General features: G+C 34.8%; 1 protein-coding gene and 1 pseudogene across 5 annotated transcripts in view; one reads left to right on the forward strand and one right to left on the reverse strand.

Annotated features, from left to right (window-relative positions):
• trh (PAS domain-containing protein trachealess) overlaps positions 1-26,224 on the forward strand; it is a 941,131-nt gene that overhangs the window by 399,357 nt on the left and 515,550 nt on the right. The window lies entirely within an intron of this gene.
• On the reverse strand, positions 11,156-12,593 carry LOC145684650 (transaldolase pseudogene; annotated as a pseudogene).

Raw genomic sequence — 26,224 nt, forward strand, 5'->3', positions numbered from 1 at the left:
GTAACGTATTTGAACAGGACAATGTTATAAATAGCATTAACTTCGAAAACAATTAGAGTAAGCATGCAAATTAAAGACGATTTAAAAGACGATAAGTAATTATTAACTACTGCCACCTATATTCGCAGATAATGCAGAACTACAACTATTTTTTTAAGAAAATAAGAAAGAGTACAAATAAAGCGTAAGATCAGATTTTTATCCTACATCAATAATTTCTCTGCCAAACAAGTATATTTTTATTAATACAGCATTGAAATATATATCGACTTACGAAGTTTGTTTATTTTTTTTTTTTTTTTTTTTTTTTTTTTGCGGAGAAGAGTGAGCTCGGGCCCGGTGGACCCCGCATGGTTGCGCCTCTGGTAAGGAACATGGGTATTTGTGCTTTAACGCTATATATGTTTGTTTTAACGCGCCATCTTTGTTTGATTTTTGTGAAGAAATGTTCTTGTTTGGTCTTTGATCAATTATTTTAATGACTGATTTTAAAGACTTGTCTTTTATGTGATTTCTTCTTTAAAACACATTGATCGCCACGTGTATCACAAGTGATACACACAGCGTGTTCCACCTAGGCCTCGTGTATCATTTCTGATACACAACGAACGTTCTTTTCACCGCCACATGTATACGATCTGATACACAGGCTGGTATATTTAGCACATCTTACCTGTAGTCAGGGAACTGGAAAATCATATTGCAGCAGTAATTCTGGCGCAGTTGAATACTTTTCTTTAAGTAGGTATTCCGTCTACACTTCGTGTATCATTTCTGATACACATCAACTTTGCGCTGACAGTAAAATTTACAAAAAATACTCTGGCGATCAATGTGTTAAATCTAAAGGGCACGGTGATTCAGTGGTAGAACATTTACCTCTTGTGCGTGGGAATCCTGGTTCTATCCCTGGCCAAGTAAGTTTGTGGTGGACAACATCGTGTCCGTGGGTTTTCTCGGGGTACTCCTGTTTCCTCCCACATTTCATTCCACCAACTCTTCCGTCATAATTGATTTGTCTTAATCATCCGATTTCCTTAGCCTAATGGGCATATAATCATGGGGCTCAAAAACTGAAAGAAAGAGTTCTTCAAGTCTAGTTTATTGTCCTTCGTTGCGTCGAAAACGATTTGTATTATTATATAAATTCGATGTTAGTTAAATTAAAATTGATTTATCAGCATAAAATTTATTTATACGTCAAAAATCTGACTCACAAAACAAGAGATATTTAAATATGTTTAAACAAGAAAAAAAATTAAAATTAAAATTCATTTCCAGGCAAACAGAATATTTCCTCATATAAACCAGTGGGATTAAAAGGAAAGATAGCGCCCTTAAGAAAATCAAAAACTAGAATAATTATACATTTAAAAAAAAAAGTTTAATGTCCCACGAATATGCACCAAGAATGAGAGAGATGGTGATGATGAGAGGGGTGCGATTGGGTGGTAATAGTGGGATGATGGAAGTGGGAGAACTCCGGGAAAATTCACGCACACCATGTTTGGTTGTCCACCAGAAAGCTTACTTGGCGTGGGCTGGGATAGACCGACGGACCCCACGCACCAGAGAGGAACGCTTTGCCACTGACCCACTGCGATCCCATAAAATAATTATATGAATCAACAATAAATTAATAAATGTATTGTCAATAGATGGGGTATTCAGAGTACAAATGAATCACATCCAATTACCAAAGTTGGAAGGGAATAAAAAACAGAAAAAAATTATCTGGAAATGCACACAATGCTTTATTTTTAACATTATAAGAGTTATTGAGAGTATCTGGTCATTAATCTTTTAACCTCTAAAAGGAACTTCAGATAGATATCTTAAAAGAAATATGGCCAAAGTGACCATAATGGACTTAATTCCCGTGTGTACTGAATACCCCATAACTTAAATACACACTGAGAAAAAAATGTATGCAGCGTACTTAAAATCGTATGTTACATTTGTAAATCCTGTAGTTTTTGGACTTAACGCACAACAAACGTATAACTGAAATCGCATGTTTTCTAATACTGTCTGTATAAGTACGTACTTTCCATATACTGTATAAAAAAATATAGGCGATCAGGCTCTCACATACAAATGGACATATATAACATATGGCTGAAGTACATATATGTATGCAGTGGCATATTTAGGGGGTTGGCTATCGGGCTTAAGCCCTCCCCAAAATAAATAAATTTATATATAGTATATGTAATAACTGTATACCTACATAGACCCAGTCCAGTATATATAGGCTACCCACTCAGGAGAATGTGTATAGCCCCCCCCCCAGAAACAAATCCTAAATACGCCACTGCACATATAATATAAGGAAGACTGTTAGATATCAGACATCCTGCAACGGCATGATGTAACATCTAAGGGCAGTGCTTATGTAGCATAGGATAACGTATGCTTCGTACTGATTTATGTAGTAAGCAAGCGGATTCCGTATATTTGTACAATATACCACTGTCCGGAGAACGTATTTTTCTCAGTGCACAGGGTTTCCTAAGTTCGTTTCTCTATTACGTGGAAGTAGCGATCTTTTTGACATGACACAACGGAAATTCACGTATTTGTCTTTCGCTGATGTCATTTAAAAAAGAATAAAACGTAATAATGTGTAGAAAGGGCTGCAAAAAAGTGGTCTGTAATATAGTTTATTGGATGCCGAATATAAACAAACAACCATTGCTTTCTTTTCTTAGAAGATGCCGAAGCTTTCAGATGACATATTGTAGTTTGTTTTCAATCGTTTTATGTTTGTTCCGCTTTAGTGCTATAGTAATGGGGAAGCTCAAAGAACTTACTATTGCGAGCGGAAATTGCGTTATCTTTCCACGTAAAAGAGTTCATTTCAAAGCGACTCACATATGCAAACAGTAGGTGCTTGTCCTTGTGTCATTATGATGTCGGATTTATCAGAGAATTTCTTGTTCATAAACATGTTCATGTTGTTCTAGCTGTGTCGGAAACTGGGGTCAGTAGAAGTCACGTCGCAATCATGTTCTTACGGGAAACGGAAGAACTGCTTTCAAATTTTTCAGACAACACTTTTAGATCAAATGTCACTACAATGTAGAGGCAAAGATCTGTGAAGATATACCTGCACACAGTAGCGTACCCAGGAATTTATTTCGGGGGGGGTTCAAACTAAATATGAAGCTATTTTATATTAAAATTGCTAAAATTGCCCCTAAAATTAGGCTAAATTTTTAAAAAGTCGAAATTTCGGGGGGGGGTCCGGACCCCTGTGTCCCCCCCCTTCCGTACGTCCCTGCCTGCACAGTTTCTGGTTTTGATAAGAAGTGCAGGTCTGTATGTTGGCGTAGGATTTATTAATTTCAACTAAACATGAATACTTTTCCATCTTCCAATATTACAATGACATTTCATAAACACTTGTTTCGTTGTTTGAAATTCATTGCAATTAAATTAATCATTTGTGAGCTTCTTTTTTTTAGAACAATTTATTACTCGTATCGTATTAATGCCGATCCAAACCAGTGGGGTATACAGAATTTATTCAAGAAGGGATTAAACACCCAAGCTTATATCGTTACAGAGTACACAATCTATTTTTGTATCCATATCTTAATCGGATGAAGGGAGGAGGATTTGAAACTGGAAACACCTCTTTTGGGTACGCCACTGATCCACGCTATCCTATTAAAGACGGACATCACAACATAATCTAGGCCTATATTTACTTAGAATCTCTATATTAACGAAACAATAAAAATATTCTTGTTATTCTTTCGGGTTAGGTCACAATATGAAGCACTTCTTATCAATTAAAATTATAATTTATCATGAATTAATCATGTTTTCGTTATAATACACATGTAAGACAAAGCAATCTTGAAGCTAAATGAGAAAATCAGAGCTTTGGTTTAAAATCCTATGATTGTATCCTACAAACAGTCAGTCAGCCAGAACTGGAAGACAGTTTTAGTAACTTCAAGATAATTTTTGTAGGAGCTAACTTGAGTTCATCGTACATTCATAATTTGCAAGAACTGCGTACATGCATCCTATTACTGTGGTATCTCATTTTCCGTAATTAGCTAGGTAGAATCAAAAACCTTCGAGACACTTTGAACAACTAGTACTAGTGTTGCCAACGAGACGAGAAATAAAATTGTTTCGTCTCGTCAACTTTGTCCCGTCTGAATTCTCGAAACACTTTTCCTGTCGTCTCGTTTGATAAATTTATGTACTTGATATTTGGAAGTAATCTTTGGTGTAGAATTTTACACTCAGTAATAGTAAATTTGAATGCTACATATAGTAACTGTTGAATTATTAGCACTAATTAAAAAATGTTATATAGGCTATCCTTAGGTTCCTTAATCAATGTTCATACCCAAAACAATATAAAACTCTTTGACAGTACAGAACTATTAGTAACAGACTTTAACAAGGCAAAGGAAGTATACGAGATACGTTGTGTTTGAAATACAAAGACACTGAACTCTCACACCCACAAGCAGTGTTGTCCACAAGGCTCGTAAAATGTCTCGTTTTGTCTTGAATTTAAGTTGTACTTGTCGTCTCCTTGGTGATATAAATTTGCTTAATGTGATTTTAACACATTTACTTTCGGCAAAACACTTGAACTTCTGAAAACAAAAATCACAACCTACCTATCTCTCCTTCAATGATGCAAGGGATTGTTATCAAATAAAGGACTATAGACTATTTTAATGTATAAAATATGTCAAAATCAAACTGTCCATTTAAATCGAACTTATGTTCAGCGATGTCAAGCACAGTGTTCAAAAACTTTTTCACCTGTCACATGTTTGAAACAAGTGTACCAAATTGAACTTATCAATGGTAAACATAGTTTCTCCTTACGTAAAAGACTAAAAACTAAACCGTACGTAATACATCATATGAAGTAAAGAGAGTATTGACTATTAGCCGATTTGTTGCACCAGTCTTTGCGTGGATGTATGGTAAACACATCCACTCGTCTCACCGATAATACTGACATTTTAGGCCGGAGCTCGCTATTTCTTTCTTTCAAGTAGCTCCCTAATTGTCCACACGGCACTGGATGGATGCCACAATACCAACGCCATCTGGTGAGTATGAATGGCACCAATCCCAGTGCGGCTAGGATAGGGTGACCAACCGTCCCGTAAAAACGGGATTGTCCCGTTTTTTCACTACCATTCCCGGTGTCCCGAAAAATTCTCCCGGGACGCCAAAATGTCCCGTATTTACGTACATTCGGTACAAAAAACCTTTCGAATCGCTAAAAATTCCTAATTTATATTATTTTTTCTAAGCTATGTGATTATATTGGAGTATGTCGAATTACTGAGCAACGTCATTACGACGTTTGCGATATTGGATGTGGTGGCTGCATTGTTTCCCCTCCTAGGCCTCCCCATTCCCAGACGACAGTGCAAGGGGCTGAAAGTCTTATGAAGAACAATGTAACTCTGTTTTTACTCTCTGTTTGGGCGCATTGAGGCGCTGTCATCAGTGTTTCCGTGATTTGACTAAGATGTAACATACTACGAAAGGTAACAAAGGTATAGAACTATAAAAGTAAAAGTAAAAAGAAAACCAATTGTAAGTGAAATAATGTTTAAAAGTAACAAAATGCAAATAAAAGGAGTTGGAATCCGATGCTGAGAGTAATGTAAATCCTGTCGGTGACAGATTTGAGCGCTCATATATTTTTAGTAATGTTTTTCAAATATTTCACTTTTAGTTGCTGATAGTTACTTGTTATTTAATTAATTCCAGAACCTTTTAAATAGGTTTTGAAACTAAAAAGTGTAAATTTTCTCTTTTTTGTGGGGGATACAGAGGGAGAGAGGGAACGGAAAGGCAAAAATATATATTTAGGGGAGCAATTTATACAGAAATAAAAGGTGTCCCGTTTTTTCTAGTTGACGATTTGGTCACCCTAGGCTAGGACATTATCAAATAGAAGATTATCATGAAAAATATTCCTTGGTACAGTTAGTGTAACACGCCAAAACTAGGAAAATACCTAGCAAATTAAGAAAAATCTAGACTAACTTACAGTTGTATACTAAACTGAAAAGAAAATAAGAAAATGAAAAAAACAAAAACAGAAAAAAGTTTGTGAATATTTTAACTATACAACCTCCACTTATCAATTAAATACTAGAAGCATTCCGAAGATGAAATGAAATGACTATATGTATATACACCATGAATATGTTCCGTAAATTCTGTGTGCTAATTTTCTGCAAGCGATTATTTTTTATATATGTATTTCATCTCATTGCCAGTAGCTTGTGTATTTTTCGCTCTAAAACACCGAAATTTTCCGTGTTAGTAATTTTCATTGCGATGTCTCCTGCTAAACTTCAATCTTCTCTGTAGAGTTGATAACATTGACGCTGTTGACAAGTATGTGAACATCTTGTGACGGCTTGAAGGACACATGAGTGAATCCCACCAGCAGAATGAGATCTACTGGTTCTTGGCAGCTTAACAGTCAAGCTGAATAGATAATTACAGCAAGAATCTTTTGCCTTAACCCCCTAGAGGCAATTACTCGAAATGACGGCCGGCGAATAGCAACTGGTACGAGGAGTAGCAGTGTTGAAGCTTGAAGAGAACAGATTCTCATCTTACTTAAAGCGATGTCGTTGAACCTTCAGAGTATGGCTACTTTTGATATAACATATACACACAACACATAATCTTTCAAAACCAGCGTGTTGGCTACCAGTAGTTGACATGTATCCATTACGTTTTTTAAAAAACTTTTTTTCTACCTCCCTCCGTCCTCTTTCGACAAGAAATAGCCACACTACATTTGTAGAATGCTTTGAAATTTTGTTCAGCATGCTTCAAGTTCTTTTGAGAATAGTATTTGTTTTCTTTTTTGGTCTGCTCTGTTATTCTGACAAGATTTTTAGCAATGATTCACTTGTGTCTGTGTTAAGAAACAAACATTCCTTTCAAGTCATCTGAATAACAAAGTGGGTTGAAGAGAATTTTCTTCTTGTATTGAAACAGTGGTGATAATGCATAACCCTGTGGGACGCCTAAAAAATAATAATAAAATGAAATGACCGAAGCGAATGGTCGACAGATTGCTTCTTGATATTATATGGAGCGTGTGTAGCTCCTTTTCCAATCAAAAAAGCAGAAAAATCATTTCTTTTTGCTTTGTGTATTATATTGTTTCTGTTTAAACTCACAGCATCGCGCTAAATTCCTTCTCTCCCCTTTTTCGCTGGAAATGTTAGCAACTGAGGTCATGGCGCGTAATTTATCTCAAATCCCTTAAGAGTACGCTGACATGAGAGGGAGATTTTCCGTATTAGTAATGTGTGTTATTCAAGAGTGCAAGTACAGAATAAGCTTGAAGTTTCAACAGATAGGATCTAACCATATAAAAGGTTTGAGGCAAAACTCATAGTTCTGCTTTTGTTTCTCTTGTCAGAATTTTGAAACTTGAATTGTATATATATATATATATATATATATGTATTGTATATATATAATGAGCTAGTTTCTGTAGTACAGTCGTAGTTAAAAGTAAGGTCTAATTTTCCGCATTATTAAATTCAGGATATTTAAAAAAAACGAGGTCAAAATTTTGACTTTATATTGTATGTAGCTTGTATTATCGTAAGTACCACTGGAAGTAAGAAGATATCCACACTGAGAAAAAAAGGACTAGGATTTCTGTGTGGATACATCGTATTTACGCGGGTGCGCTCCTTAAGTAATGTAATTTCATGTATAAAAGTACAGCAGGTGGGAACACCATGCCGAGTCTGGAGCTCGATGTCGAACTAGACTCGCTGTGATTGGATAATTTTATTCACATGATGGATTTCATGTTAAAAACTATTACTCTTGTAATGTAGGGAGTCACAGATTTAGAAATCACCAAGAGGGGACAGCCGTAGGAAGGTGGTAACAACATTATATACGTAAGTTACCACCGTCGGAATGGGTATGGCGTTAATTCTAGATTTGAAATGGTGGTCCCACAATACAAAATTTTCGCTAAACGGTGGTGTAGATCGTACTACGGATGAAACAACATTACTTAATGTGGTGACGCGCGTAACCTGGTAAAAACAGTATTTACATGCCGACTGGATTATGCATTTTTCTCCGTGCAGGATCATGTGTTCAATTAGGTCTCCCTGATACTTACACATACTACACAGGTATACAGGGCTGAAAAAACTCCCTTCTGACTTAGGCAAAAATTACTGACAACCAAGCGCCAGAATAATATAAATACTATTTGCTATACAAGAGGCCTACGTGTTTAGGTCTTTAATTATAGTGACTAGTAATATAATAAAATGTTACAAGCTTATATCAGTGTACCTCAAAGATAACAGTAACTAAAAACAATATAAGTGAAGTTTTACGTAACAGTACAACGTCTTTTATGTTTATGTATATATGCCATGCAGTTTGAACACTGTATTACCAATTGTCCACTGTAATGATAAATTAAATATATTTACGGTTGAGGACAACTTTGAAATTTATGATGACTTTATTATGTATTTTAATCCTTTCAAGTACATAAAAATCAGAACTACTTGCAGATAAAAATTAAAAATAATAGAATTTCGTTAAAAAAAACTAAGTACCAAATCGACATGGTGACTTGGCATCCGGGATATTTCATTGATGATAGAAAGATTTTCTTTTGATCTCACATCCCTCGAAAATCCAATGTTTCTTTTACGATCCTCTTTGGCTCTCAATAACACTTACCAAATTACTATACAACACACAGCATTCCACCTACTGGGAACTGGTCGTAGAAATGACTGTGTGTACTTCGATACAGGCCCATATCCAGGGGGGTCTAGGGGGCGGGCCCCCTTAAATTTCTGCTGGCCCCCTAAAATTTTCACGGTAGGCTTGCAAATGAACTATAATATGGTTGGATCGGGCCCCCCTACATTTTTGGGCTGGCTACGGGTCTGCTTCGATATTAGATGGAAATAAGTATCTCAATAATCTTTCAAAATACAAAATCTTATCTTCGAAATCAGATAACTTATAAGAGATAATTTTAGCAGTATCTCCCTCTTTCTGCCCTGTAATTGTTTGATGTTCTGGTAAATAATTTACATGTGACCCATTTACATAATTATTTTCCTATCATCTTGTTTTGCACAGAAATAGCGAAACAGATAATGTTCGGTCCAAAGTGCCAATAATAATTTCAGCGAGGACCCGAAAGAATTACTTCCCCCTCCCAAGCTGAGGGTTATATCTTCAACGGTGATTAACAAAAGATTACATCTATTTTCACAATACTTCTTTCATCCCTTGTATATTGAAATTCCTCCCGGGGAAATTCGCCTGAAATCATCACTGCAATGTACTATTGTGATTATTTTGTGCACGAGGTTCCAAATTCATATATAGATGAGGGCAAAGTTTTGGTACTAGCATGATAAGGCAATTACAATGTTTATCGTACTCGAACAATAGTCTAAAAAGCCACAAATAAAGTCTAAACAATGCATTTTCGTCATGGCCTTTGATCCCTGTCGTTAGGCATTTACGGCACTATTATTATTATTATTATTATTATTATTATTATTATTATTATTATTATTATTATTATTATTATTATTATTATTATTATTATTATTATTGCATTATTTGCATTTCCAGCGATAGGAATTCACTTTCTAATAATACTTTTACCGTTCTTAAGAAAATGAAATTAAAAACGATGGTGTTTTTCTGTTCACAGTAAGCAACCAAGCATTAACAATTAAGCGAATTTCTTTTCTTATTATACTTGATTTAATTACTTTTTTCTGATAAGCAAATAAAATGGTTCTGTATTTCCTACTCCACCTATTTAAATATTATACATATTTTTTTCTAGAATTTGTGTGATATTTTTTCAAACATAAAAATCCTTCCTGATTATGTATTTTCTTATGATTGTTAAATCTAATTCCTGTATAATTAGGGTAACACAACTATGCTCCTGATTTCCAAACAATGAATATGAGATCAAGAGAGTAGTTAGCGTATAGTGTTTGTTGTTGTGAGGAGCAGCGTCCTTTTAAATTCCGATGCTGGCCATCCTAACTCAAGCCTATTTTTTCCTCTTTGTTCCCCCGAACGAATGACTAAATGGTTATCTTTAAGTGTATATGTAGATGTGGCCTTCTATTTGTTTTTTACACTATAGTTGATTATCTGGCTCTTATTGGGGAAGGAGGAAAAGTTCGGATGGGCAGATTGCACTGAGAATTGGTGGGGGGCGTGATGGCACAGTGGTAAAGCTCTTATATCTGGTGCGTAGGGTGCCTCGCTCAAGGGCGCCCATCAGGGGGGCAAGGTGGGGCGCTGGCCCCCTAAGAGGAAATTGTACTTGGGAATATTGAAATCCCAATAGAATTTTTACATTAATTACAGCAAAATTTGAAACTATATTTGAAACGTCGCTTATACTTGCCCCCCCTCTCTTGGAAACCACAACATGGGCGCCCTTGGCCTCGCTCGATCCTCAGCCAAGTAAGTTTGTGGTGAACAATATCGACTATATCGTGTCCGAGGGTTTTCCTGGTTTACTCCCATTTCCTACCATTTTCTCATTCCACCAATTTTTCTATCATCATTCACTTGCTTTAATCATCGAATTTTTTTGGCCTAAAGGGCATAAACGTGGGACGTTAAACTTAAACATCCCAATATATGTATATTGTTATAGTTTTATATGTTTAAAAGTATTTTCTTTATTATTTCTATATATAAAAGAAAAAGTCCTGACTGGCTGATTGATTAACGACCAAGCCAAACCGTTTAAGCTAGAAACTTGTGCTAAACCTTGGCTCTATTTCTTGCTCATTTTTAAGATCGTAGCTAATTATAAATGCTAGAATTATGAGAAAATAAATCTAAAAAATTACTGTTTTTAACAATCAAAGAATAATTTCCCTTTACTTTCTTTTTTTAAAATACATTTTTATCTATTGTCTGTAATTTACTTCCTATACAAATAATTTTGCAATGTGTATTACCCACCTTATTCTTCAGTCGAACCAAAACACACACACACACACACACACACACACATACTAAGCGTACGTCACTGCAAATATATGCAACACAGAAAATACAAACTGATATAATTTTTAGAAAATTTTTGGCACTATTTTGGAACTTACAACGAATTGCAAGCATTTCAGTTTATACTAAAGTACTGGCTTCCAGAGCCGTGTCGCCGGTCATTTTCACTCTTAGCATGTTCTGTAATGTCACAATATCAGCAGAACAGTTTCTAATACCTTCCGAAAGCTTTTCCGTGGCCATTTGGTCTTCGTTTAACAACCAGCGGAAAGATTTTTCGTCCATTTTGATCTTTTGAAAATTAAGTCTTTTGGCAACTTTGGCATCAAGAAACCTGTGCACTGACTCTCCACTGCTTTGTAGTTCTTCTAAAAGTTCTTGACTAACTGATAATATATCACAACCTGCTAACGCTGTTATTTGGTTAACGTTCCTGAACGATACACCCATAACTTCTGTTTGGTAGCCAAATTTCTTATAATAGTTGTAGATTTTCGTGAGTGACATCACACCTGGATCGTCCAGGGGCTCATAGAATTCATGTTCACTATTAGCTAAATGCCAATCATAAATACGACCTACCATAGGAGACACAATAGTAGCACCCGCTTCAGCACACGCCACTGCCTGACAAAACGAAAAAACTAAGTTCATATGGCAACGAATATTATGTTCTTTTTGAAGCACTTTGGCCGCTTGGATACTCTCCCAAGTAGAGGCTAATTTAATAAGGATACGATCACTGGACACACCTTCTTCTTCATAAAGTTGGACGATCTTGCGAGCTTTTTCCACACAACCTTCCGTATCGAAAGCCAGTCGGAAATCCACTTCTGTAGATACACTACCAGGAATCATTTTAAGAATTTCACTTCCAAACAGCACAGAGAGTTTATCCGTAGCTTCCTCAACTTGTTCAGATAAAATCCTTCCTTTGGTAATTCCATAATCAAGAGCTGTCTCAAGAAGGTGCTGATATTGTGGTAATTGTGCTGCAGACAGAATTAAGGAAGCACTTGTAGTTGCGTGCACTGGTTTGAATCTCTTAATTGTTTCATAGTCTGCTGTGTCTACGGCTATGGTACTGAATTTCTTCAGCTGGAACAGTGAATTGGACGAGTCAATTGTAGACATCATTTTTCTGCTCCCTCTGTTCTACTGAAAACAAACACATGCACCTATAACTTCATGCAAGAAGACCACCAGCACACATGTCTACCACACAAAACAGAGAGAAATCACTGTATCATGAAGTATTTCCTCGTATTTATATATATATAGCGGCTACATATGTGCTAACGACCCTTACTCACTTTCCAATTATTTTTACGTACTCACAAACACAAATACACACACATATTCTGTTCCACTTCTATGGTTTATTGTCTTTGAAAGAGTTTCTTCAACATTTCATCCCGTTATGTAAGTTATATCAATGTGAAAGTTTTTTTCTTTCTTTCACTCAACCAACAAAGGAAATAAAAACTCAGTAGGATATGTTTTATTGCAAAAGAATGTTTACTATACGTCAATTACTACGCTATGTACTAGACGCAATTGAATTGTTTGGACTAATAATTACGTTATAAGTTAATTTTACATTATTGTTGATTTTAAGATAATCCAGTGTTCGAGAGGTACCATTTTTGAGCTCAATGCGAATTCAAATTCTGGTTGGTTTCGTGGCGGCTCGGTAGTAGAGCGTTCACCTCTGGTGCATGGAGTCAGTGGTTCGATCACAACTCATGTCAAGTGAATTTTGTGGTGGACAGACACCGCTTGCGTGGGTTTTCTCGGGATTTTCCCGTTTCCTCCCACTTTCTTCATTCCACCATTTCATTCGTTTCTCATCATCACTGTCTCCTTTAGCCTAGGGACATAAAACTCAAAATTCATTCGTTAAAATCCTGGTTATACGCCCAGTATGAACGTTATGTAACAAACAAATCCACGATTTAGATTTCATAAGAGGTCGTCAACTTTTTTCATACGGCAAAATTTGTTAACTGCATTTTACTTTTTGCATAATTTTACATGTGTTCCAGGAACCACGGTAACCCAAAGGTATAATGCTTCTACAATCACTATGCTAAATATTGTAGGTCGGATTCCTGGATATGTGAACTTGTGGTAGGCAATGATCACCTACGTAGTTTTTCTCGGGATTCTTTTATTTCCTCTGGTTATCTAATTACGCCAAAACTTCTCATTGCCATTCATTTTTGTTATTTATCTATTACAAATTTTCTTCAGCTTACTAATCATAAGAGGGAGATGAGCTTTTCCGTTTCTAGCTTTTGGAAAAAGTTTTCGGTTTTTGAAACGGTTTTGTTTTAAATTGTTTCTCCCGCTTTTAGATTTTCTCGACTGTTTGTGTTTCCCGGAGTCTTTCTAAATCGAATTCCAAGAGGATGCAAAAAATATTTGAATTATCCAAAATTAACAAACTAACTCTATGATTTATGGAACCCGGAGGTTTAATACCGCATTCATAAAAGCTCTCCGTTGAGTTCTATCCTTGGCCAACTGGATCCAGTTTCTACTTTGTATTCCTATTTCTCCGAGATTCATCTTAATATTGTCCTCCCATATACGCGTAGGTCTTCCTAATGGTCATTTTCCGACTGGAACTGAAAGCGTTCCTACTTTGTTTCATTCTGGCTACATGACCTGCTCACCTAAATCTCCTAGACTTGATGACCCTAACAATGTTTGGTAAACCATATAAATTATGTAGTTCCTCGTTATGAAGTTTCCGCCATTTACCATTCCCGTTCCTCTTTGGTCCGAATATTCGTCTTAGGATCTTGTTCTCAAATATTATATTTTGAGTTTACGTCCTCTCAAAGTAAGCTACCATGTTTCATAACCATACAGAACAACAGGCATGATTACTTTTTTATCCATGATTATTCAAAAGTATACCTAAGCAACAAACCTACTGTATCTACATCGGAAAAGTAATATGCAGTGTACTTTACCTTTAAGAGAGCATATTATTTACATAAAACAGTACCACAAACAAACCACATTTACTAGTATATAAATTAAGTCACACGTACCATGGCAAAGTACAGTAGCATATACACTGAATTAAAACACAAACTCACATATACAAGTAATAACCTTAATTATCTACTCCTACTTAAAGAAGTTCGTGATCTTCGTTTGGTTTGAAGTGATTGCACACTACCAACGAAACCTTCAGTTTCATTTATTGTGTGGAATATTTTTTCAGTAACATTTGGTTGACATTCAGTAGATCATCTTAAGAACAGACCATCACATTCAAACTTTTCAACCATTTCAGAAGCTTTGCGCTGTATCTTCACTTAATTACTGGTCTCGTCTTTATCATCATCATCTTCATCATAAGCTAGATTGTGGTTTTGTGTCACTCTTCCCTACGAGTGCCTCTGGATAACCTAAAACCAATTATAACTGCATTCTTCTGTTAAGATATTCACTGCAAAAATTTATTGTTGGACCAGAAAAAAAAATCTCCCCAAAGATCCACTAAAATTCCTATAAGGTCAAGTAAAACTGTTAAACTTCAGAAAACCCAATAAAACACATACAACGTCGATCAAAACTCCTGCAAGGATCTCAAAACTGGCCTAGATTCAGTAAATCTCATGCGAAGTCAACGAAGGCTGATGCGATGTCCAGTAAAACTCTTGAGGATCGAGAACTTCTATAAGTCGTTCTGTGTTTGAATTCTGTATCAAGTTTTTCTTAAGTCTCACAAGGTGATTCTCTAGGTGGTACCTTCATTGCTCTGGTCAAAATGATTTAATTAATTTTTAGCTCTTTTTTTTTTTTTTTTTCATTGTTAATGTAACGGTGGAAAATGGCTGTCTGACTGTATCTGGGCCTCTGTAAATAAATAATTAAATAAATAAAAGAAACAATCATAAACGCAAGTAAAATACAAATAAACTCAAGTATATATATATATATATATATATATATATATATATATATATATATATATATATATATATATATATATATATATATATATATATATATATATATGCATCATTTCTGGTTGCTTGTGGTAAAATCCCGTTAAATGTGTTATTTCTATATTTCTGTTTCTCGTGTTTCCTCTTGTTAAAATAGAATTGCCATCAGCTGAAACATCAAGGATCCATGGAAGATTGAAATAATACGTGCGAAACAGCCAACAGAAAATTACTACGCAATAAAGGATGCCTCCGAGTGACGTCATATATAGAAATGAGCGTGATGTGTGTGATTACCTTTGTTGTTTGATTTAGTTGGGGCACTTTTTTTATATTCGTGTGTGCTACAGTGAACTATATCTTAAGTCCTGTGAACTACCAAAATAACGTAACAGACGAAGGCTGGCTTGTTTCTTGATGGCGGTTTTGTTGAATGGATACCAAAAAAAGATCTCCCCCAACAAAACTGGGAGAACATTTCGCGGTCGGTCTTCGAAGCACGTCCATTGAACGTGACAAGGAGAGCGGGCATGACGTCAGAGGCGTCGCTCACATACATACAGAGAGTCACTCTCACTCACACCCTAGTAATATAAACGTTGGTCCGTCCATTCGAAGCACGACGCCTTCAAAAGGCTTGCTGGCAAAGCCGGCACGTACAAGAGGGTTTGTCGTCAAAAAGAAAATATTGATTCTTTTTTTACCGGTAAGAGAAAAACGGTATTAAAAAAATACTGCATTCAACTAGGAGGCAGGTCTCTCGAGCAATAGGAAGGAAATATGGCAACAGTGTAAAAATCCTTATACATTACACACACTCAACCCTTTTTCTCCTCCAGGTTTTAGTTCTGCCCTCAAGAAATATAGTTCTTATGAAGGCCGTGCTCAAGGTGGGCCTCTTCCATCGGTTATACGAATACGTGTGTGCTTCCCGAGTCATGTTTATGTTTCTCCGTATGATAAGAGAGGGAGGGCTGAGGGCAGGAAACTACCTGAATACTGCAGGATAGAAAGTAAATAAATAAAAGTGAAACTAAAGATATTTTTTTCCAAATAGTTGACTTATCTCTAATTTTCCAGTTTTAAGGATTAAAAGAAAAAGAAGGAAAAAAAACTCGATGAAGAAGCAACGACACCTTTCAATGTCATGCCACGACTGGATGCGGAAACATGTTAAGGTTATGTCATTTTATACGCAATTGTGGATTAATTACTGTTAGCAGCGTTTTGTTTAAATATTTATGTAATTTATGTACAGAATTTAAAGATGAAATATTTGTATAATTTTGAAACTGAACAAACCACCCTTGAAGTTACCAGAACACCAAAGAAAAAAAAAATCGTATCATTATCTTCGCAGAAACTATCTAGGTCCAGATTTTACTCTCATTAAAACCGGGGACGCCTGCAAGATTTTTCCAAGGTGCAAAAGATCAACACCAGTTTCGGATTTAGAAGGTAAAAACCAGTGGGGAGGGGGAAGCCAGAACACAAAGTATGATGGGTGTATCATTATAAGTTTACAATTTTTCGTGGGTCCTGCAGTTGAAGTTTATTTTTGCAGTTACCAATTCCCAACCATATGCGAATGATTAGCCGACATAAAGTCTACCAAGTATCCTGGTAGGGTCCCAACGTAATCCTTACAAAAAAAAAAAAAAAAAAAAAAAAAAAGTAAAATGACTCACGAGTGAGAGATTGAAACTGTTGGATAAATGACGGCAACTTGTTGGTTGGCCAACATTATTTTTTTGCAATTGCCAATTTTTAACCATATGCCGATGATTGGCCAACATAAGATCTACCAAGTAACCTGTTAGGATCCTAACGTAATTCCTACGAAAGAAGTAAAATTACGATTGCGAGTGACAGGTTGAAACTGTTGGATAACTGACGGCAAATTGTTGGTCGGCCAACATACAGTTTAAACTACGTTGCACCAACGTATTTCTCAACTTCATTTTTGCTATCACTAATGGATGAGTCGACGCAAACCAGAAATAGTGGAAATCAATCATTTCCTGTTTTAAGGTTGATCACTACAGAGCAAAGACGGTAATAGATAGCGAGAAACGGTTTCCTGCAATCGATGAAGCGTCCCAAGAATAGATTTCATTTTAACAATTTATTAAAACCGGAAGTAATAGAAATCAACTACAACTTCCGGTTCAAATATTGATCTACATAGAGCAGAAAGGATAAAAAAACCATCAATTTAGCGTTATAAAGAATAGGTACCATCGTGTCCGTTGTTTTTCTAGAGGTACCTCAGTTTCCTTCCACATTCTCATTCTAACAATTTTTCCATCATCATTCGCTTGTCTTAATTTTAACCTAACGGGCATAATCGTGGGACGTTAAACTGAAAGATTTCATTTCATTTAATTTACTTAGCAAACCCTGTTAATAGGTGTTACGTCCTTATTAATAATTCGAAATGTTGATCGTATTTTAAGAAAGACCTACAGAGACATATCAGCTTATATTTGTTAACATTTGGACCACTCTGGGTTTCGAAACATCCCTCTGGGCAGACAGAGTAAATGGAAGTTATAATAATAATGAGAGCTTTTTGAGGTTGTCCTGGGAATTGTTTAGAACATTTTGACTGGTTAATCATTTGTTTCAGCATTTTTCATTGGTCATTCCAGTCACGATTACAGAATGCATTGGCATTACTCGTACAGCTCCCATTTACTCGCGTCTGTGGGGTTTCAAACACATCCTCTCAGAAAACGTTTGAATTTAATATTTCATGTATTTACATTGTTATACGTAGGTTTATTATACATTCTCTTCCAAACATTGGCAAAATCAGTGACGTTTAAAGACCCTCCTTGTGCAAGATATTACATCAAATTGAGCATTTATATGCAAAAATCATGCTCATCCTAAAAAAAGATGAAATTGAGTGATTGACCCCCCCCCCATTCTTCCTTGACGAAATTCTGCGTACGCCACTCGACAAAAACAGAAATATCTTTGTACTTTGTTCTATATAATAGTTAACTTTATATACGTAGTACACCTCACAATTCGATTAAGAAGCGAAAAGCTTGGTTATTATTATTATTATTATTATTATTATTATTATTATTATTATTATTATTGCTATCGTTTTACAAGGTACCGGTATCTAAAATGAAAATTATGTAATTGTCCAAAACGAAAACACTCCATAGACCGAAACAAAACATTTGAAGTCTCTTGCTTAGAAGGTGCCGCTAAGGCCGCCTTCACCGTAAAGTATCTTTTCTGTTGTCTTATTTTGATAGCATTATTATTATTATTGTAATAAGCCAGGTTATAATAATAATAACGAAAAAGATTTGGTGAGCAATGTGAAGGAATTCATGTGGACACAAGTGCGCCTAAAACAGGTATCTTGGAACAACACAAGCAAAATAGCCTCAAGGGTAACTGAACCGGACACTTGTTCACATGACCTCACGTTGTATTGTGCCCCATTCCATTGTTGTCTTTTTTTTTTTCATAGTGGACGGACAGTAAAATAAGCGAGTAAAATGCCAAGCTGAATTTTAGGAGTGTTGTGTTGTTTCATGAAAAATGTCTTTCTGACAACAATGAAGTATTGTTGTGGGTGGGCGCGCATGTATACCCCATACCTACATGCTTACGCTGTATAATCGTAGAGGTGTAGAGTAAAAATACTTTAGTTATGTAGTAAATTTAAATTAAGACCTCATCAATCATAGAACTTAAGGTCGTAACTGAAAAGGTATGTACCATTGACCATTCCTAGTACTATTACAGTAATGGTTGAGAATTTAAGACTACCTTAATTCCAAACTGAATAGAAATTTACCACATCCTGATGGCTAAAGTGCTTGCTTCGATGTAGAGGTCACAAGTTCGAAACCTGATCGAAATATAACGCTTCGAGTGTAATCCCGAATAACGCTTCGGATTCCACTACTGTTCAATCTCTCATGATCTCGCTGTTACACAGATACGAAGGTAAATCAATCAAATACAGTTTTAAATATATTTAATGCTAATAACTGTTCATGTTTCTTTACTATTTTGCGTATCTATTACGTATCTATGGATGATTCATCACTAGATTTACTGCTGTTATTATGAATAGTAAACAGTTTTATTATTTTTTTTTAATATTTAGATTGCCTGATGATAATGTGCATATTCTGAAACGTCTTTTATACGTATTCATCTTATTTGCTAAGTATCTATATCTTTTGCCTTTATATTACGTATACGTTTTTCATTATAATAAGTACCGTACTTACATGATAGGAAAAGAAGCAAACACACATTACAGAACTTAGCTTTCAAGACCGAACATTTCGTCGTTAGTGTGTAGGAGAGGAAAGAATGAAAGTATGGAGAGAAGAGAATACTACATTCAAAATCTGTGTCGATGTCACATTAGACGTAATAGGGCTACCAACTAAACAGGGTATACCAGCTCCTACATGCCCTTATTTTACTTAATAACTTAGTAACGAGTTTATCAATTTTTAATTCGGGCTTTATTAGTATATATAATTCTTAATATAGAGAATATAATTCTTAATTACAATAACAAAAATGTGTTCCAGCTGACCAATCAGTAGGAAAGTTATTGATAAAAGTGACATATTTAATGTGTATATCCACATTTTACTTGTAACTACATATATACATATATTTTACATTGTAACTATATAATTTTTTTTTACAGCATTATAAACCGAAAATGTATCATGTATTCGCTCAACATTGGATTTTATTTACAAATTGATACCTATGAACATTTAGTAATCAACGCTGTGGTTTCATGTCCAAAGGACATAACACTAGGATTAGTTTCAGTCCTGTCAAGGGACACTGGGTTGAAGTTCCTCTCCCATACATGCAATTGAGATACAAAATCCGGATGACCTGGGATATTTTGGTTGGATTTCTTGGATAATGTAAATCATCTAATAAGAAAACCCATAGAATTTCACATGAAGGACTTTTTTTTTTTTAGTTACCACAATTCCGATTAGCATGTATGGGATGTGTTGAGATGTTTCGGATATTGTAGATAGGATTACTTAGTAAATATGTCAATTTTTGTTAATTTGCAAATACTTAAAATTTATGTAAAAATAACAGTCAGTTATTTTGAAATGATATGTGCAAATGTACTTAATCTACCTTAATCTAATTTAGAACATATAACGGCTTTAAGATTTATTATCTCATCTAATTATATGATGGAATCTTAATTAATTTATTAATTTATCCGTTTTTATTACAATTAAAAAGAGGATACTTAATAAGTACATTTCTACTTTATATGAAACACTTTCAAACACACTCAGTAATTGTATTTTTTGTTTAGGGAGGAGGCAGGGGCATGTTGATATGATACCAAATTTCTACAATGATTGGTAAAAACATAACTATAATCATAATTTATTGCATCCATTCATCGTCTTATCACAAAATTGGACACGTTTATTTTAAATATATACACAAACATATATACAATTATTATATATGGATTATTCTAGATTCACTAATTTACCCTATTTTATATTTAATTTTGCGCATACGAATCATTTTGCACATATTCTTCAACAGAGTGATAGCATTGTTCTATCAAGTACCTTTTACGTTAGTTTCTAAAGCTGTTTACAGAGACCTGATTTTTTAAATATACAAGATGGAAATAGATTGTATAATAGAATGCCTTTGTGAGTAACTGATTTATTATATATGTTTGTTCTGTGTATGCAAGTGAATGTCTTTGTTAACAGTAAATTCTTTACAATATTTTTTCATATATGTTAATGTTTCAAACAAATACTTTGAGGGAATAGTAATTATTTCAATTTATTTAAACAATGTTCCAGTTAGGAGAATTCCATTCTACTCATACTAGTGTCTAGGACAATTTTCAGAATTCCTAAACATGTTTCGATCCTTTCTGTCTAGTGTTACGGACTAATTCATATTTCCTAAAACAAGAAATCCAAAATAGTAACACTTTTTGAAAAGTTGAATGAAATTTTACAACATTTTTTTTCCCGGAGAACAAGTAGAGTGTAGATACTTGATGTTACTGTATGTACAAATATATTTTTAAAGTTTGAAATTTAGACGTTTTGCTTTTTAAGTGATGTTCTGAGGAAAATCCCAATTTAATATTGTTTTATAGTTGAAAAAATACTAACTAAACGTCGAAGTCACATTAATAATGTGACTTAGTATAATTAATATAATTTCTCATTTAAATTGATATTGCATAAAGATGATGTACAATCACGAACATTAATAAATGGAGGCTGAAGCCATTATATCTTATGGCTCCAACCTCCATTTATTAATGTTCGCGACTGTACATGCATTAAATGCTATTGTGATAATGTTATATTGCTAATACAATCGCAAATTGAAATATAGGTATTAGGCCTCTATAACAATTCTTTTCTATGCTGGAAAATGTATTTTCGTAAACTTACAATTGATTATTTTTGTGGCCTAACTATTGTTACCGATTGTCTACTAATATACTACCGTCCTAGTTCCTTTTTTTCACTATTATTTTAATTTTTCCGCTTACTTTAATTCTGAGTCTTTCAAATACTCGAAGCACTGTGCCGCTAGGTGAAAAACTATTAAAACCCAAGGGTTTAACCCAGTATTGTTCTGATGGTTAATATAAATTATGTCAGTGCAGTGAACTTGGGTAAACTTGACTTTTAATTTATTGTTTTTTTTTTTTTTTTTTTTTTTTTTTTTTAAATTATGACATCGGACAAGCTTCCCAATGGTAGTAAAACGAATACACAAGCATTTTCAACAAAGAAAGCACGTAAATATATATCTTATATTCAGAACTTATTAATTTTCTGTATTCGTTTCGGCCAAAGTTTTCGTTTTCTATGTTGACAAACATTGGTATCAAGTAGGCTAATGATGTCTTAATGAAGTTCTGCACTCCCAAAGAATCAAACCCGAAAGTTTCTTAATGTTTTGCTAACACAGGGATAGTTAGATAATGGAAACACATTGATATTCAACTAAGATAAGACAAACAGTCTTATATTAATGAGAGACCTTGCATTTGACTGAATTGCGTGCAGTGATTTCAACGCTGGGTTGAACAAGCAGCTGTCTTCATCTGCAATACTAGCTGCAAATTATTGGTGGAATTACTACGTGAGTTGATCTGAAACGTGACTGAATGAGTGACTAAGTGAATACGTGAGTTGGTTCGCTCTTTCAGATGAATCTCCCCCTTCCTTCATCTCTCTGTCTGACTTAATAACACCAATACTGACAAGGCAAAGCAAAAGAAGTAGTAGCAACTTCCGAATAACAAGGAGTTCTTGAAGCATCCAGGCGTGGCATAAAGAGAAGGAATCCCCGAACTAGTTCCTCTCTTTTACTAGTCAATACGTCATGGACATCACGTGCAGATCCCGCCTCAAATATTGTCAAGAAGTAGGCGGGCGAGCACGAGCGGAAAAGTGAAAGAAAGTTCTTTGCTTGTTGGTGGTTGTAGCCATCCATGTCTTCACGCATGCTGAATGCCTAACGGGATTATATGCCACATATGTATGCGTGTGGTACCAACCGGTAAGAATACAGGATAAACAGTGTTGCTACGGGAGTTAGTTTGTTTCTAAGTTATTAATTACGACCTAGACGTTGAACCTTGACCTTGAAATGTCAATAACTTTCAAAATATTAAACGTTTCCGAGAAGACCATAGTTTACTATTAAGAGCTGCGGAGAGTTTGATCTTAACTTTTCATGTAACGTCTTACATAGTTATTTACATGATTATGTGAACAATTTAAAATCCTGGTTGATGTGGAAACTTCTGACCATTAAAATACTACGACTGTTAGCAGTTTTAATATCCATAATTATTCATAATTTCTGAAAACCAAAATCTTACTTCTGGAAAATTCCAGGGGTCCAAATCATGATTTCCGGCTTTTTACGCATAAATACCTAAAACAGGACTTCTGCAGATTAATGAATTCAACTCTTTTTTTTTTTTTTTTAATTCTTCATAATTTGTAACAAACATCTGTATGTTAGTCCTAATCAGTGGCGTACACAGAATTTCATCAAGGACAGGGAGTTCAAGTTCCCAAGTTCATATCTTTTCAGAATATCTTAAGAAGATATATATTTTTCATGATATTTTGTTAAAAAAGATGGCTAAAACTTGGAACTGTCCTTGTGCGTACGCCACTGGTTCCAATTTAGAATAGTGAAACCTCTCAACATAAAATTACTAGCTTCGGTAGCAGTAGAAGTTGAAATTAAACTTTCAGTTTGCGTATCAGGGTTATGCTAAGCTCAAGGACACGATGATGATGAGAAATGAATAAAATGGAGAACCCTGAGAAAACCCACACACACGGTGCTTGTCTACCACGAAGCTCACTTGGCGCAAGCTGGGATCGAACCAAGAAACCCATACACCAGAGGTGAATGCTCTACCGCTGAGCCACAGCGGCCCTGGAATAGCAATAAAAAATGGTCATATCTGTACGGTTTAACATATGTCTGGACAACTTGACTAAATCAGGTAGGTGACCAAGTATTGTACTAAGTTGATAATTACATCAGAACTCTCCATCCTCTTTAATGAATGTAATTTCAAACATCCGAATTCTAACACTTACAGATGAGATGTCTTCTCTTGATCTAAGCTGGATCAATAAGTGACCACTGGAATTCAAACTCTTGTTTTTGTAGTTCATAACCGTTCAAATTATGCATGGTTATCCATGATGAAAAAGTACCGGAAGATTGCATTCAGACAATCAATCTGAAAGCGAGTTAAGCTTATTAAAAAATACAATTTTGTATTCTGAACAATACATTGTATTCGATGATTTGTAATTTCGTGACCCGGCGGTTTCCTTCTTTTACGTAAAAGTAAACAGTTAGCTACACTGTTGATCACGAAATGGTAGCTTCATCGTAAGCTTGAATACAAGGCACAACTCAAAAACTTCCCCGAGGCGGGTTGAACAGGTTTCTGTATACATGTAACAGTATAGGCGGAGAGGGTTGTGTGTGTGATGGATCGCGAGCCTTCCGACTTCTTGGTATTCATCTCTTAGTCTACCAGATCGGGTTTACTAGGCCACTAAGAGAGGCACCTTCGTTCCCCGCCTTCTGGGTGTCACTTCATAACTTAGCGTAGTATCCTACCCACGTATTGCACGCGTGACGGGAATATATGACCGATCTTCAAGTTCAGAGGTCAAAACCCATAATTCTTGTCCATCTGCTGTTTTATGCTTCCTTAATCAAAAGTGCATTTGTGAAGATAAAAAAAAAAAAAAAAGCTCGATTGCAAGGTTGGTTGAAATTGAAAGCTACCATCAGGATCTGAACTTATTCAATAGCGATCTAATGAATAAAAAGATGTGTTGGATATAATGCAGTTCGATAATTGTATGTGTGTGCATGGTATTCACTGAAGAATCTTCTTGGAAGTTCATTGACACGATTAAAAAGAAAAAGAATCGATTTCTTTTAGCGCAAATTATTACTATTACTTTAGCAAATCTTCTGGCCTTTGCGACATTTCGTTTTTCTTTTTTCTTTTCTTTTTTTTCAAGTACACATTCTTCTCTTCCTCATCGTAAATGCAAGTAAATATTTCAGTTGACAAGTAGCCATGCATTGTCTGACCTAATTTATACATGCTTTTCGGAATAACAAAAGCAATTATCTTTTTTTAACAGACTGAACATACTGTATATCTAAACAAAAGTACTTAAATAATTTTTCTGTAAAGATTTCAAACTTAGGATGGAATAGTAGCGTGTATGCCTTCCTTTGTTATATACAATGTATATGTATGTATGTGTGTGTGTGTGTGTGTGTGTGTGCAAGAAAAAAAATCGAATTAATAGTCTTCCGTTTTCATTGTTTTTATTTGAGAGAGAGAGAGAGAGAGAGAGACTTTAATCCAGTTACTGTGACAGTAGACAGTAGCTGGATATTTTTTAAAACATAGTTTTGCCTGTTGTAGTTGCTGACAGGATAACAAAGAAGATCTTAAGGAGCTTTGCCGCATCATGTTTCTAATAAATATTTACTAGTATTATAACTTCAATGCTGAACAAGTGGGTTGTAAATTTTTACAATTGTTTTTATAATTTATTTTTATTGTTATTAAGCAAACTGACAACGATTTTTTTTTTATTTCTTTTTGTTGAGCCGAAATTGGACAAGTGGATTTTCGTTCGTGAGGATTAATTTTAATTGTATACTGGAACAAGCATGCATTTTACTCAGGATAAACGGTCAGCAATATTCAACATAACTGAGATTAAAATTCGAAACAATCTTTAAATTCGATTAATAGCTCAAGTAATTAGAGAGTACTGTAAACCAGCAACACATATACATCTTGTTGCTTTTAAAACGGTAGCAGATTTCAAGATATAAAAGGAAAGGAAAATATTTCATTCTGCCTGTATATAGGTAACTTCATTGTGCGAGAAATGACGTATTGTCGATACGTATATGTACTATTTTTAAATAAAGTTCCAATTGCAAATTAAGCTATATACATACATTAAAATACTTCAACTTGTGTATATTCTGTGTAAAGTGAACCTGTCTTATATACATTGGTGCCATAAAGACACATTAAATTCTAGTCAATAATAATCAAGCTAAATTCAGTAATAATACAACCCTTTACATTCTTAAGTACCTTGAGCTGAGAAACGAAAAAGGAAGACATATTTTCTTGTTATACTGAATAGTAGACCTATAAATACAGAAATCCCAAAACTTGGAAATACCGACAGTTTTCAATCTGACTACTTTACATTATCTAAACATTAATATATGTACACATTAAGTTAGAATCTAATCCACCCTTGTACTTATTTGGATTTCAAGTGATTGGAGCGATGCATAGGGATATCTGTTTTGGAAAAGTTATTGAAAAAATTAGTCATTATCTACAGTATCAAAAATCGATAATTATTTAGTAGACCTGAATTACATCCTTAATATGAAACAGTACAAAATATAGGTGCGAATAACTAGACCAAATATATTGGCTGAAGAAGAAAACTAAGACAACTGCTGCTGTAATTTTCCTTTATTAACTACTGGTGAAAAAAAAAAAAAATACCGGTATGGTTTTCAGAACTATATACAATATTTGTTAC

The sequence above is a fragment of the Thermobia domestica genome, chromosome 5 (genome assembly GCF_964235325.1).
Source record: "Thermobia domestica chromosome 5, izTheDome1.hap1.1, whole genome shotgun sequence".
Lineage (NCBI taxonomy): Eukaryota > Metazoa > Arthropoda > Insecta > Zygentoma > Lepismatidae > Thermobia > Thermobia domestica.